Consider the following 16,933-nt stretch of genomic DNA (forward strand, 5'->3'; position numbering starts at 1 on the left):
AACAAAGAGAAAATAAAGCTATCTTTTGGGTTTCACTAAAAAGTCCATTGGAAGACTTGACTATTGTTGTTAAAAGACATAGGCATTCATATTATAGAGCCACAAACCACACTAGTAAAATAAAAACATGATAACATGGGATTCGAACCAATGACAGTCTTAATTTTATTGTGCAATCCCTACACCTTACTAACTGTGCTAACCAGACCGTGCATACCAGACTTGCAATTTATCAGAGATTTAAGTGAATAAGCTACAGTGTCCAAGGTACTAAACATAATATATTCTATGGGGTTTCATAAGCAAGTCATTAGAATACTTTCCTACTAAATTTATAAGACATAAGCATTCAATATTTTAGTAAACAAAGAGAAAATAAAGCTATCTATTGGGTTTCACTAAAAAGTCCATTGGAAGACTTGACTATTGTTGTTAAAAGACATAGGCATTCATATTATAGAGCCACAAACCACACTAGTAAAATAAAAACATGATATCATGGGATTCGAACCAATGACAGTCTTAATTTCATAGTGGAAACCCAACACCTTACTAACTGTGCTAACCAGACTGTGCATACCAGACGTGCAATTTATCAGAGATTTAAGTGAATAAGTTACAGTGTCCAAGGTAATAAACATAATATATTCTATGGGGTGTTATAAGCAAGTCATTAGAATACTTTTCAACTAAATTTATAAGACATAAGCATTCAATATTTGAGTAAACAAAGAGAAAATAAAGCTATCTATTGGGTTTCACTAAAAAGTCCATTGGAAGACTTGACTATTGTTGTTAAAAGACATAGGCATTCATATTATAGAGCCACAAACCACACTAGTAAAATAAAAACATGATAACATGGGATTCGATCAAATGACAGCCTTAATTTGATAGTGCAAACCCAATACCTTACTAACTGTGCTAACCAGACTGTGTATACCAGGTAAATAATTTATCAGAGATTTAAGTGAATAAGCTACAGTGTCCAAGGTACTAAACATAATATATTCTATGGGGTGTCATAAGCAAGTCATTAGAATACTTTCCTACTAAATTTAAAAGACATAAGCATTCAATATTTTAGTAAACAAAGAGAAAATAAAGCTATCTATTGGGTTTCACTAAAAAGTCCATTGGAAGACTTGACTATTGTTGTTAAAAGACATAGGCATTCATATTATAGAGTCACAAACCACACTAGTAAAATAAAAACATGATAACATGGGATTCGATCCAATGACAGTCTTAATTTCATAGTGGAAACCCAACACCTTACTAACTGTGCTAACCAGACTGTCCATACCAGACTTGCAATTTATCAGAGATTTAAGTGAATAAGCTACAGTGTCCAAGGTACTAAACATAATATATTCTATGGGGTGTCATAAGCAAGTCATTAGAATACTTTCCTACAAAATTAATGAATACTTTCCTACAAAATTAATAAGACATAAGCATTCAATATTTGAGTAAACAAAGAGAAAATAAAGCTATCTATTGGGTTTCACTTAAAAGTCTATTGGAAGACTTGACTATTGTTGTTAAAAGACATAGGCATTCATATTATAGAGCCACAAACCACACTAGTAAAATAAAAACATGATAACATGGGATTCGAACCAATGACAGTCTTAATTTGATAGCGCAAACCCAAGAAATTATTAACTGTGCTAACCAGACTGTGTATACCAAACAAACAATTTATCAGAGATTTAAGTGAATAAACTACAGTGACCAAGGTACTAAACATAATATATTCTATGGGTTGTCATAAGCAAGTCATTAGAATACTTTCCTACTAAATTTAAAAGACATAAGCATTCAATATTTTAGTAAACAAAGAGAAAATAAAGCTATCTATTGGGTTTCACTACAAAGTCCATTGGAAGACTTGACTATTGTTGTTAAAAGACATAGGCATTCATATTATAGAGCCACAAACCACACTAGTAATATAAAAACATGATAACATGGGATTTGAACCAATGACAGTCTTAATTTCATTGTGCAAACCCTACACCTTACTAACTGTGCTAACCAGACTGTGCATACAAGATGTGCAATTTATCAGAGATTTAAGTGAATAAGCTACAGTGTCCAAGGTACTAAACATAATATATTCTATGGGGTGTCATAAGCAAGTCATTAGAATACTTTCCTACTAAATTTATAAGACATAAGCATTCAATATTTTAGTAAACAAGGAGAAAATAAAGCTATCTATTGGGTTTCACTAAAAAGTCTATTGGAAGACTTAACTATTGTTGTTAAAAAACATAGGCATTCATATTATAGAGCCACAAACCACACTAGTAAAATAAAAACATGATAACATGGGATTCGAACCGATGACAGTCTTAATTTGATAGCGCAAACCCAACAAATTATTAACTGTGCTAACCAGACTGTGCAAATCAAACAAACAATTTATCAGAGATTTAAGTGAATAAACTACAGTGTCCAAGGTACTAAACATAATATATTCTATGGGGTGTCATAAGCAAGTCATTAGAATACTTTCCTACTAAATTTAAAAGACATAAGTATTCAATATTTTAGTAAACAAAGAGCAAATAAAGCTATCTATTGGGTTTCACTACAAAGTCCATTGGAAGACTTGACTATTGTTGTTAAAAGACATAGGCATTCATATTATAGAGCCACAAACCACACTAATAAAATAAAAACATGATAACATGGGATCCGAACCAATGACAGTCTTAATTTCATATTGCAAACCCAACACCTTACTAACTGTGCTAACCAGACCGTGCATAAAAGACATGCAATTTATTAGAGATTTAAGTGAATAAGCTACAGTGTCAAAGGTACTAAACATAATATATTCTATGGGGTGTCATAAGCAAGTCATTAGAATACTTTCCTACAAAATTAATAAGACATAAGCATTCAATATTTGAGTAAACAAAGAGAAAATAAAGCTATCTATTGGGTTTCACTAAAAAGTCCATTGGAAGACTTGACTATTGTTGTTAAAAGACATAGGCATTCATATTATAGAGCCACAAACCACACTAGTAAAATAAAAACATGATAACATGGGATTCGATCCAATGACAGCCTTAATTTGATAGTGCAAACCCAATACCTTACTAACTGTGCTAACCAGACTGTGTATACCAGGTACATAATTTATCAGAGATTTAAGTGAATAAGCTACAGTGTCCAAGGTACTAAACATAATATATTCTATGGGGTGTCATAAGCAAGTCATTAGAATACTTTCCTACTAAATTTAAAAGACATAATCATTCAATATTTTAGTAAACAAAGAGAAAATAAAGCTATCTATTGGGTTTCACTAAAAAGTCCATTGGAAGACTTGACTATTGTTGTTAAAAGACATAGGCATTCATATTATAGAGCCACAAACCACACTAGTAAAATAAAAACATGCTAACATGGGATTCGATCCAATGACAGCCTTCATTTGATAGTGCAAAACCAACACCTTACTAACTGTGCTAACCAAACTGTGCATACCAATCACATAATTTATCAGAGATTTAAGTGAATAAGCTACAGTGTCCAAGGTACTAAACATAATATATTCTATGGGGTGTCATAAGCAAGTCATTAGAATACTTTCCTACTAAATTTATAAGACATAAGCATTCAATATTTTAGTAAACAAAGAGAAAATAAAGCTATCTATTGGGTTTAACTAAAAAGTCCATTGGAAGACTTGACTATTGTTGTTAAAAGACATAGGCATTCATATTATAGAGCCACAAACCACACTAGTACAATAAAAACATGATAACATGGGATTAGAACCAATGACAATCTTAATTTGATAGCGCAAACCGAACAAATTATTAACTGTGCTAACCAGACTGTGCATATCAAGCAAACAATTTATCAGAGATTTAAGTGAATCAACTACAGTATCCAAGGTACTAAACATTATATATTCTATGGGGTGTCATAAGCAAGTCATTTGAATACTTTCCTACTAAATTTAAAAGACATAATCATTCAATATTTTAGTAAACATAGAGAAAATAAAGCTATCTATTGGGTTTCACTAAAATGTCCATTGGAAGACTTGACTATTGTTGTTAAAAGACATAGGCATTCATATTATAGAGCCACAAACCACACTAGTAAAATAAAAACATGATAACATGGGATTCGAACCAATGACAGTCTTAATTTCATAGTGCAAACCCAACACCTTACTAACTGTGCTAACCAGAATGTGCATACCAGATGTTCAATTTATCAGAGATTTAAGTGAATAAGCTACAGTGTCCAAGGTACTAAACATAATATATTCTATGGGGTGTCATAAGCAAGTCATTAGAATACTTTCCTACTAAATTTAAAAGACATAAGCATTCAATATTTGAGTAAACAAAGAGAAAGTAAAGCTATCTATTGGGTTTCACTAAAAAGTCCATTGGAAGACTTGACTATTGTTGTTAAAAGACATAGGCATTCATATTATAGAGCCACAAACCACACTAGTAAAATAAAAACATGATAACATGGGATTCGATCCAATGACAGTCTTAATTTGATAGTGCAAACCCAACACCTTACTAACTGTGCTAACCAGACTGTGCATACCAAGCAAACAATTTATCTGAGATTTAAGTGAATAAACTACAGTGTCCAAGGTACTAAACATAATATATTCTATGGGGTGTCATAAGCAAGTCATTAGAATACTTTCCTACTAAATTTAAAAGACATAAGCATTCAATATTTTCGTAAACAAAGAGAAAATAAAGCTATCTATTGGGTTTCACTAAAAAGTCCATTGGAAGACTTGACTATTGTTGTTAAAAGACATAGGCATTCATATTATAGAGCCACAAACCACACTAGTAAAATAAAAACATGATAACATGGGATTCGAACCAATGACAGTCTTAATTTCATAGTGCAAACCCAACACCTTACTAACTGTGCTAACCAGACTGTGCTTACCAAGCACATAATTTATCAGAGATTTAAGTGAATAAGCTACAGTGTCCAAGGTACTAAACATAATATATTCTATGGGGTGTCATAAGCAAGTCATTAGAATACTTTCCTACTAAATTTAAAAGACATAATCATTCAATATTTTAGTAAACAAAGAGAAAATAAAGCTATCTATTGGGTATCACTAAAAAGTCCATTGGAAGACTTGACTATTGTTGTTAAAAGACATAGGCATTCATATTATAGAGCCACAAACCACACTAGTAAAATAAAAACATGATAACATGAGATTCCAACCTATGACAGTCTTAATTTCATAGTGGAAACCCAACACCTTACTAACTGTGCGAACCAGACCATGCATACAAGACGTGCAATTTATCAGAGATTTAAGTGAATAAGCTACAGTGTCCAAGGTACTAAACATAATATATTCTATGGGGTGTCATAAGCAAGTCATTAGAATACTTTCCTACTAAATTTATAAGACATAAGCATTCAATATTTTAGTAAACAAAGAGAAAATAAAGCTATCTATTGGGTTTAACTAAAAAGTCTTTTGGAAGACTTGACAATTGTTGTTAAAAGACATAGGCATTCATATTATAGAGCCATAAACCACACTAGTAAAATAAAAACATGATAACATGGGATTTGAACCAATGACAGTCTTAATTTGATAGCGCAAACCAAACAAATTATTAACTGTGCTAACCAGACTGTGCATACCAAACACACAATTTATCAGAGATTTAAGTGAATCAACTACAGTGTCCAAGGTACTAAACATTATATATTCTATGGGGTGTCATAAGCAAGTCATTTGAATACTTTCCTACTAAATTTAAAAGACATAATCATTCAATATTTTAGTAAACAAAGAAAAAATAAAGCTATCTATTGGGTATCACGAAAAAGTCCATTGGAAGACTTGACTATTGTTGTTAAAAGACATAGGCATTCATATTATAGAGCCACAAACCACACTAGTAAAATAAAAACATGATAACATGGGATTCGAACCTATGACAGTCTTAATTTCATAGTGGAAACCCAACACCTTACTAACTGTGCTAACCAGACCATGCATACCATACATGCAATTTATCAGAGATTTAAGTGAATAAGCTACAGTGTCCAAGGTACTAAATATAATATATTCTATGGGGTGTCATAAGCAAGTCATTAGAATACTTTCCTACTAAATTTATAAGACATAAGCATTCAATATTTTAGTAAACAAAGAGAAAATAAAGCTATCTATTGGGTTTCACTAAAAAGTCTATTGGAAGACTTGACTATTGTTGTTAAAAGACATAGGCATTCATATTATAGAGCCACAAACCACACTAGTAAAATAAAAACATGATAACATGGGATTCGAACCAATGACAGACTTAATTTCATAGTGCAAACCCAACACCTTACTAACTGTGCTAACCAGACTGTGCATACCAAGCACATAATTTATCAGAGATTTAAGTGAATAAGCAACAGTGTCCAAGGTACTAAACATAATATATTCTGTGGGGTGTCATAAGCAAGTCATTAGAATACTTTCCGACTAAATTTAAAAGACATAATCATTCAATATTTTAGTAAACAAAGAGAAAATAAAGCTGTCTATTGGGTTTCACTAAAAAGTCCATTGGAAGACTTGACTATTGCTGTTAAAAGACATAGGCATTCATATTATAGAGCCACAAACCACACTAGTAAAATAAAAACATGATAACATGGGATTTGAACCAATGACAGTCTTAATTTCATAGTGGAAACCCAACACCTTACTAACTGTGCTAACCAGACCGTGCATACCACACATGCAATTTATCAGAGTTTTAAGTGAATAAGCTACAGTGTCCAAGGTACTAAACATAATATATTCTATGGGGTGTCATAAGCAAGTCATTAGAATACTTTCCTACTAAATTTATAAGACATAAGCATTCAATATTTTAGTAAACAAAGAGAAAATAAAGCTATCTATTGGGTTTAACTAAAAAGTCTATTGGAAGACTTGACAATTGTTGTTAAAAGACATAGGCATTCATATTATAGAGCCACAAACCACACTAGTAAAATAAAAACATGATAACATGGGATTCGAACCAATGACAGTCTTAATTTGATAGCGCAAACCAAACAAATTATTAACTGTGCTAACCAGACTGTGCATACCAAACACACAATTTATCAGAGATTTAAGTGAATCAACTACAGTGTCCAAGGTACTAAACATTATATATTCTATGGGGTGTCATAAGCAAGTCATTTGAATACTTTCCTACTAAATTTAAAAGACATAATCATTCAATATTTTAGTAAACAAAGAGAAAATAAAGCTATCTATTGGGTTTCACTAAAAAGTCCATTGGAAGACTTGACTATTGTTGTTAAAAGACATAGGCATTCATATTATAGAGCCACAAACCACACTAGTAAAATAAAAACATGATCACATGGGATTCGAACCAATGACAGTCTTAATTTCATAGTGGAAACCCAACACCTTACTAACTGTGCTAACCAGACTGTGCATTCCAGACGTGCAATTTATCAGAGATTTAAGTGAATAAGCTACAGTGTCCAAGGTACTAAACATAATATATTCTATGGGGTGTCATAAGCAAGTCATTAGAATACTTTCCTACTAAATTTATAAGACATAAGCATTCAATATTTTAGTAAACAAAGAGAAAATAAAGCTATCTATTGGGTTTCACTAAAAAGTCTATTGGAAGACTTAACTATTGTTGTTAAAAAACATAGGCATTCATATTATAGAGCCACAAACCACACTAGTAAAATAAAAACATGATAACATAGGATTCGATCCAATGACAGTCTTAATTTGATAGTGCAAACCCAACACCTTACTAACTGTGCTAACCAGACTGTGCATACCAAACAAACAATTTATCTGAGATTTAAGTGAATAAACTACAGTGTCCAAGGTACTTAACATAATATATTCTATGGGGTGTCATAAGCAAGTCATTAGAATACTTTCCTACTAAATTTAAAAGACATAAGCATTCAATATTTTCGTAAACAAAGAGAAAATAAAGCTATCTATTGGGTTTCACTAAAAAGTCCATTGGAAGACTTGACTATTGTTGTTAAAAGACATAGGCATTCATATTATAGAGCCACAAACCACACTAGTAAAATAAAAACATGATAACATGGGATTCGAACCAATGACAGTCTTAATTTCATAGTGGAAACCCAACACCTTACTAACTGTGCTAACCAGACTGTGCATACCAGATGTGCAATTTATCAGAGATTTAAGTGAATAAGCTACAGTGTCCAAGGTACTAAACATAATATATTCTATGGGGTGTCATAAGCAAGTCATTAGAATACTTTCCTACTAAATTTAAAAGACATAAGCATTCAATATTTTAGTAAACAAAGAGAAAATAAAGCTATCTATTGGGTTTCACTAAAAAGTCCATTGGAAGACTTGACTATTGTTGTTAAAAGACATAGGCATTCATATTATAGAGCCACAAACCACACTAGTAAAATAAAAACATGATTACATGGGAGTTGATCCAATGACAGCTTTAATTTTATAGTGCAAACCCACCACCTTACTAACTGTGCTAACCAGACTATGCATACCAGGTACATAATTTATCAGAGATTTAAGTGAATAAGCTACAGTGTCCAAGGTACTAAACATAATATATTCTATGGGGTGTCATAAGCAAGTCATTAGAATACTTTCCTACTAAATTTATAAGACATAAGCATTCAATATTTTAGTAAACAAAGAGAAAATAAAGCTATCTATTGGGTTTAACTAAAAAGTCTATTGGAAGACTTGACTATTGTTGTTAAAAGACATAGGCATTCATATTATAGAGCCACAAACCACACTAGTAAAATAAAAACATGATAACATGGAATTCAAACCAATGACAGTCTTAATTTGATAGCGCAAACCCAACAAATTATTAACTGTGCTAACCAGACTGTGCATACCAAACAAACAATTTATCAGAGATTTAAGTGAATAAACTACAGTGTCCAAGGTACTAAACATAATATATTCTATGGGGTGTCATAAGCAAGTCATTAGAATACTTTCCTACTAAATTTAAAAGACATAAGCATTCAATATTTTAGTAAACAAAGAGAAAATAAAGCTATCTATTGGGTTTCACTAAAAAGTCCATTGGAAGACTTGACTATTGTTGTTAAAAGACATAGGCATTCATATTATAGAGCCACAAACCATACTAGTAAAATAAAAACATGATAACATGGGATTCTAACCAATGACAGTCTTAATTTCATAGTGGAAACCCAACACCTTACTAACTGTGCTAACCAGACTGTGCATAACAGACATGCAATTTATCAGAGATTTAAGTGAATAAGCTACAGTGTCCAAGGTACTAAACATAATATATTCTATGGGGTGTCATATGCAAGTCATTAGAATACTTTCCTACTAAATTTATAAGACATAAGCATTCAATAATTTAGTAAACAAGGAGAAAATAAAGCTATCTATTGGGTTTAACTAAAAAGTCCATTGGAAGACTTGACTATTGTTGTTAAAAGACATAGGCATTCATATTATAGAGCCACAAACCACACTAGTAAAATAAAAACATGCTAACATGGGATTCGATTCAATGACAGCCTTCATTTGATAGCGCAAACCCAACAAATTATTAACTGTGCTAACCAGACTGTGCATACCAAGCACATAATTTATCAGAGATTTAAGTGAATAAGCTACAGTGTCCAAGGTACTAAACATAATATATTCTATGGGGTGTCATAAGCAAGTCATTAGAATACTTTCCTACTAAATTTATAAGACATAAGCATTCAATATTTGAGTAAACAAAGAGAAAATAAAGCTATCTATTGGGATTCACTAAAAAGTCCATTGGAAGACTTGACTATTGTTGTTAAAAGACAAAGGCATTCATATTATAGAGCCACAAACCACACTAGTACAATAAAAACATGATAACATGGGATTCGAACCAATGACAGTCTTAATTTGATAGCGCAAACCCAACAAATTATTAACTGTGCTAACCAGACTGTGCATACCAAGCAAACAATTTATCAGAGATTTAAGTGAATCAACTACAGTGTCCAAGGTACTAAACATTATATATTCTATGGGGTGTCATAAGCAAGTCATTTGAATACTTTCCTACTAAATTTAAAAGACATAATCATTCAATATTTTAGTAAACAAAGAGAAAATAAAGCTATCTATTGGGTTTCACTAAAAAGTCCATTGGAAGACTTGACTATTGTTGTTAAAAGACATAGGCATTCATATTATAGAGCCACAAACCACACTAGTAAAATAAAAATATGATAACATGGGATTCGATCCAATGACAGCCTTAATTTGATAGTGCAAACCCAACACCTTACTAACTGTGCTAACCAGACTGTGCATACCAGGCACATAATTTATTAGAGATTTAAGTGAATAAGCTACCTAAGTGCCTAAACTACAGTGTCCAAGGTACTAAACATAATATATTCTATGGGGTGTCATAAGCAAGTCATTAGAATACTTTCCTACTAAATTTAAAAGACATAAGCATTCAATATTTCAGTAAACAAAGAGAAAATAAAGCTATCTATTGGGTTTCACTAAAAAGTCCATTGGAAGACTTGACTATTGTTGTTAAAAGACATAGGCATTCATATTATAGAGCCACAAACCACACTAGTAAAATAAAAACATGATAACATGGGATTCGATTCAATGACAGTCTTAATTTGATAGTGCAAACCCAACACCTTACTAACTGTGCTAACCAGACTGTGCATACCAAACAAACAATTTATCTGAGATTTAAGTGAATAAACTACAGTGTCCAAGGTACTAAACATAATATATTCTATGGGGTGTCATAAGCAAGTCATTAGAATACTTTCCTACTAAATTTAAAAGACATAAGCATTCAATATTTTAGTAAACAAAGAGAAAATAAAGCTATCTATTGGGTTTCACTAAAAAGTCCATTGGAAGACTTGACTATTGTTGTTAAAAGACATAGGCATTCATATTATAGAGCCACAAACCACACTAGTAAAATAAAAACATGATAACATGGGATTCGAACCAATGACAGTCTTAATTTCATAGTGCAAACCCAACACCTTACTAACTGTGCTAACCAGACTGTGCTTACCAAGCACATAATTTATCAGATATTTAAGTGAATAAGCTACAGTGTCCAAGGTACTAAACATAATATATTCTATGGGGTGTCATAAGCAAGTCATTAGAATACTTTCCTACTAAATTTAAAAGACATAATCATTCAATATTTTAGTAAACAAAGAGAAAATAAAGCTATCTATTGGGTATCACTAAAAAGTCCATTGGAAGACTTGACTATTGTTGTTAAAAGACATAGGCATTCATATTATAGAGCCACAAACCACACTAGTTAAATAAAAACATGATAACATGGGATTCGAACCTATGACAGTCTTACTTTCATAGTGGAAACCCAACACCTTACTAACTGTGCTAACCAGACCATGCATACCATGCATACCATACATGCAATTTATCAGAGATTTAAGTGAATAAGCTACAGTGTCCAAGGTACTAAACATAATATATTCTATGGGGTGTCATAAGCAAGTCATTTGAATACTTTCCTACTAAATTTAAAAGACATAATAATTCAATATTTTAGTAAACAAAGAGAAAATAAAGCTATCTATTGGGTTTCACTAAAAAGTCCATTGGAAGACTTGACTATTGTTGTTAAAAGACATAGGCATTCATATTATACAGCCACAAACCACACTAGTAAAATAAAAACATGATAACATGGGATTCGAACCAATGACAGTCTTAATTTCATAGTGGAAACCCAACACCTTACTAACTGTGCTAACCAGACTGTGCATACCAGACGTGCAATTTATCAGAGATTTAAGTGAATAAGCTACAGTGTCCAAGGTACTAAACATAATATATTCTATGGGGTGTCATAAGCAAGTCATTAGAATACTTTCCTACTAAATTTATAAGACATAAGCATTCAATATTTTAGTAAACAAAGAGAAAATAAAGCTATCTATTGGGTTTCACTAAAAAGTCTATTGGAAGACTTAACTATTGTTGTTAAAAAACATAGGCATTCATATTATAGAGCCACAAACCACACTAGTAAAATAAAAACATGATAACATAGGATTCGATCCAATGACAGTCTTAATTTGATAGTGCAAACCCAACACCTTACTAACTGTGCTAACCAGACTGTGCATACCAAACAAACACTTTATCTGAGATTTAAGTGAATAAACTACAGTGTCCAAGGTACTAAACATAATATATTCTATGGGGTGTCATAAGCAAGTCATTAGAATACTTTCCTACTAAATTTAAAAGACATAAGCATTCAATATTTTCGTAAACAAAGAGAAAATAAAGCTATCTATTGGGTATCACTAAAAAGTCCATTGGAAGACTTGACTATTGTTGTTAAAAGACATAGGCATTCATATTATAGAGCCACAAACCACACTAGTAAAATAAAAACATGATAACATGGGATTCGATTCAATGACAGTCTTAATTTGATAGTGCAAACCCAATACCTTACTAACTGTGCTAACCAGACTGTGCATACCAAACAAACAATTTATCTGAGATTTAAGTGAATAAACTACAGTGTCCAAGGTACTAAACATAATATATTCTATGGGGTGTCATAAGCAAGTCATTAGAATACTTTCCTACTAAATTTAAAAGACATAAGCATTCAATATTTTCGTAAACAAAGAGAAAATAAAGCTATCTATTGGGTTTCACTAAAAAGTCCATTGGAAGACTTGACTATTGTTGTTAAAAGACATAGGCATTCATATTATAGAGCCACAAACCACACTAGTAAAATAAAAACATGATAACATGGGATTCGAACCAATGACAGTCTTGATTTCATAGTGCAAACCCAACACCTTACTAACTGTGCTAACCAGACCATGCATACCATACATGCAATTTATCAGAGATTTAAGTGAATAAGCTACAGTGTCCAAGGTACTAAACATAATATATTCTATGGGGTGTCATAAGCAAGTCATTAGAATACTTTCCTACTAAATTTATAAGACATAAGCATTCAATATTTTAGTAAACAAAGAGAAAATAAAGCTATCTATTGGGTTTAACTAAAAAGTCTATTGGAAGACTTGACTATTGTTGTTAAAAGACATAGGCATTCATATTATAGAGCCACAAACCACACTAGTAAAATAAAAACATGATAACATGGAATTCAAACCAATGACAGTCTTAATTTGATAGCGCAAACCCAACAAATTATTAACTGTGCTAACCAGACTGTGCATACCAAACAAACAATTTATCAGAGATTTAAGTGAATAAACTACAGTGTCCAAGGTACTAAACATAATATATTCTATGGGGTGTCATAAGCAAGTCATTAGAATACTTTCCTACTAAATTTAAAAGACATAAGCATTCAATATTTTAGTAAACAAAGAGAAAATAAAGCTATCTATTGGGTTTCACTAAAAAGTCCATTGGAAGACTTGACTATTGTTGTTAAAAGACATAGGCATTCATATTATAGAGCCACAAACCATACTAGTAAAATAAAAACATGATAACATGGGATTCTAACCAATGACAGTCTTAATTTCATAGTGGAAACCCAACACCTTACTAACTGTGCTAACCAGACTGTGCATAACAGACATGCAATTTATCAGAGATTTAAGTGAATAAGCTACAGTGTCCAAGGTACTAAACATAATATATTCTATGGGGTGTCATATGCAAGTCATTAGAATACTTTCCTACTAAATTTATAAGACATAAGCATTCAATAATTTAGTAAACAAGGAGAAAATAAAGCTATCTATTGGGTTTAACTAAAAAGTCCATTGGAAGACTTGACTATTGTTGTTAAAAGACATAGGCATTCATATTATAGAGCCACAAACCACACTAGTAAAATAAAAACATGCTAACATGGGATTCGATTCAATGACAGCCTTCATTTGATAGCGCAAACCCAACAAATTATTAACTGTGCTAACCAGACTGTGCATACCAAGCACATAATTTATCAGAGATTTAAGTGAATAAGCTACAGTGTCCAAGGTACTAAACATAATATATTCTATGGGGTGTCATAAGCAAGTCATTAGAATACTTTCCTACTAAATTTATAAGACATAAGCATTCAATATTTGAGTAAACAAAGAGAAAATAAAGCTATCTATTGGGATTCACTAAAAAGTCCATTGGAAGACTTGACTATTGTTGTTAAAAGACAAAGGCATTCATATTATAGAGCCACAAACCACACTAGTACAATAAAAACATGATAACATGGGATTCGAACCAATGACAGTCTTAATTTGATAGCGCAAACCCAACAAATTATTAACTGTGCTAACCAGACTGTGCATACCAAGCAAACAATTTATCAGAGATTTAAGTGAATCAACTACAGTGTCCAAGGTACTAAACATTATATATTCTATGGGGTGTCATAAGCAAGTCATTTGAATACTTTCCTACTAAATTTAAAAGACATAATCATTCAATATTTTAGTAAACAAAGAGAAAATAAAGCTATCTATTGGGTTTCACTAAAAAGTCCATTGGAAGACTTGACTATTGTTGTTAAAAGACATAGGCATTCATATTATAGAGCCACAAACCACACTAGTAAAATAAAAATATGATAACATGGGATTCGATCCAATGACAGCCTTAATTTGATAGTGCAAACCCAACACCTTACTAACTGTGCTAACCAGACTGTGCATACCAGGCACATAATTTATTAGAGATTTAAGTGAATAAGCTACCTAAGTGCCTAAACTACAGTGTCCAAGGTACTAAACATAATATATTCTATGGGGTGTCATAAGCAAGTCATTAGAATACTTTCCTACTAAATTTAAAAGACATAAGCATTCAATATTTCAGTAAACAAAGAGAAAATAAAGCTATCTATTGGGTTTCACTAAAAAGTCCATTGGAAGACTTGACTATTGTTGTTAAAAGACATAGGCATTCATATTATAGAGCCACAAACCACACTAGTAAAATAAAAACATGATAACATGGGATTCGATTCAATGACAGTCTTAATTTGATAGTGCAAACCCAACACCTTACTAACTGTGCTAACCAGACTGTGCATACCAAACAAACAATTTATCTGAGATTTAAGTGAATAAACTACAGTGTCCAAGGTACTAAACATAATATATTCTATGGGGTGTCATAAGCAAGTCATTAGAATACTTTCCTACTAAATTTAAAAGACATAAGCATTCAATATTTTAGTAAACAAAGAGAAAATAAAGCTATCTATTGGGTTTCACTAAAAAGTCCATTGGAAGACTTGACTATTGTTGTTAAAAGACATAGGCATTCATATTATAGAGCCACAAACCACACTAGTAAAATAAAAACATGATAACATGGGATTCGAACCAATGACAGTCTTAATTTCATAGTGCAAACCCAACACCTTACTAACTGTGCTAACCAGACTGTGCTTACCAAGCACATAATTTATCAGATATTTAAGTGAATAAGCTACAGTGTCCAAGGTACTAAACATAATATATTCTATGGGGTGTCATAAGCAAGTCATTAGAATACTTTCCTACTAAATTTAAAAGACATAATCATTCAATATTTTAGTAAACAAAGAGAAAATAAAGCTATCTATTGGGTATCACTAAAAAGTCCATTGGAAGACTTGACTATTGTTGTTAAAAGACATAGGCATTCATATTATAGAGCCACAAACCACACTAGTTAAATAAAAACATGATAACATGGGATTCGAACCTATGACAGTCTTACTTTCATAGTGGAAACCCAACACCTTACTAACTGTGCTAACCAGACCATGCATACCATGCATACCATACATGCAATTTATCAGAGATTTAAGTGAATAAGCTACAGTGTCCAAGGTACTAAACATAATATATTCTATGGGGTGTCATAAGCAAGTCATTTGAATACTTTCCTACTAAATTTAAAAGACATAATAATTCAATATTTTAGTAAACAAAGAGAAAATAAAGCTATCTATTGGGTTTCACTAAAAAGTCCATTGGAAGACTTGACTATTGTTGTTAAAAGACATAGGCATTCATATTATACAGCCACAAACCACACTAGTAAAATAAAAACATGATAACATGGGATTCGAACCAATGACAGTCTTAATTTCATAGTGGAAACCCAACACCTTACTAACTGTGCTAACCAGACTGTGCATACCAGACGTGCAATTTATCAGAGATTTAAGTGAATAAGCTACAGTGTCCAAGGTACTAAACATAATATATTCTATGGGGTGTCATAAGCAAGTCATTAGAATACTTTCCTACTAAATTTATAAGACATAAGCATTCAATATTTTAGTAAACAAAGAGAAAATAAAGCTATCTATTGGGTTTCACTAAAAAGTCTATTGGAAGACTTAACTATTGTTGTTAAAAAACATAGGCATTCATATTATAGAGCCACAAACCACACTAGTAAAATAAAAACATGATAACATAGGATTCGATCCAATGACAGTCTTAATTTGATAGTGCAAACCCAACACCTTACTAACTGTGCTAACCAGACTGTGCATACCAAACAAACACTTTATCTGAGATTTAAGTGAATAAACTACAGTGTCCAAGGTACTAAACATAATATATTCTATGGGGTGTCATAAGCAAGTCATTAGAATACTTTCCTACTAAATTTAAAAGACATAAGCATTCAATATTTTCGTAAACAAAGAGAAAATAAAGCTATCTATTGGGTATCACTAAAAAGTCCATTGGAAGACTTGACTATTGTTGTTAAAAGACATAGGCATTCATATTATAGAGCCACAAACCACACTAGTAAAATAAAAACATGATAACATGGGATTCGATTCAATGACAGTCT

This window comes from Pseudophryne corroboree, chromosome 6 (assembly GCF_028390025.1).
Source record: "Pseudophryne corroboree isolate aPseCor3 chromosome 6, aPseCor3.hap2, whole genome shotgun sequence".
Lineage (NCBI taxonomy): Eukaryota > Metazoa > Chordata > Amphibia > Anura > Myobatrachidae > Pseudophryne > Pseudophryne corroboree.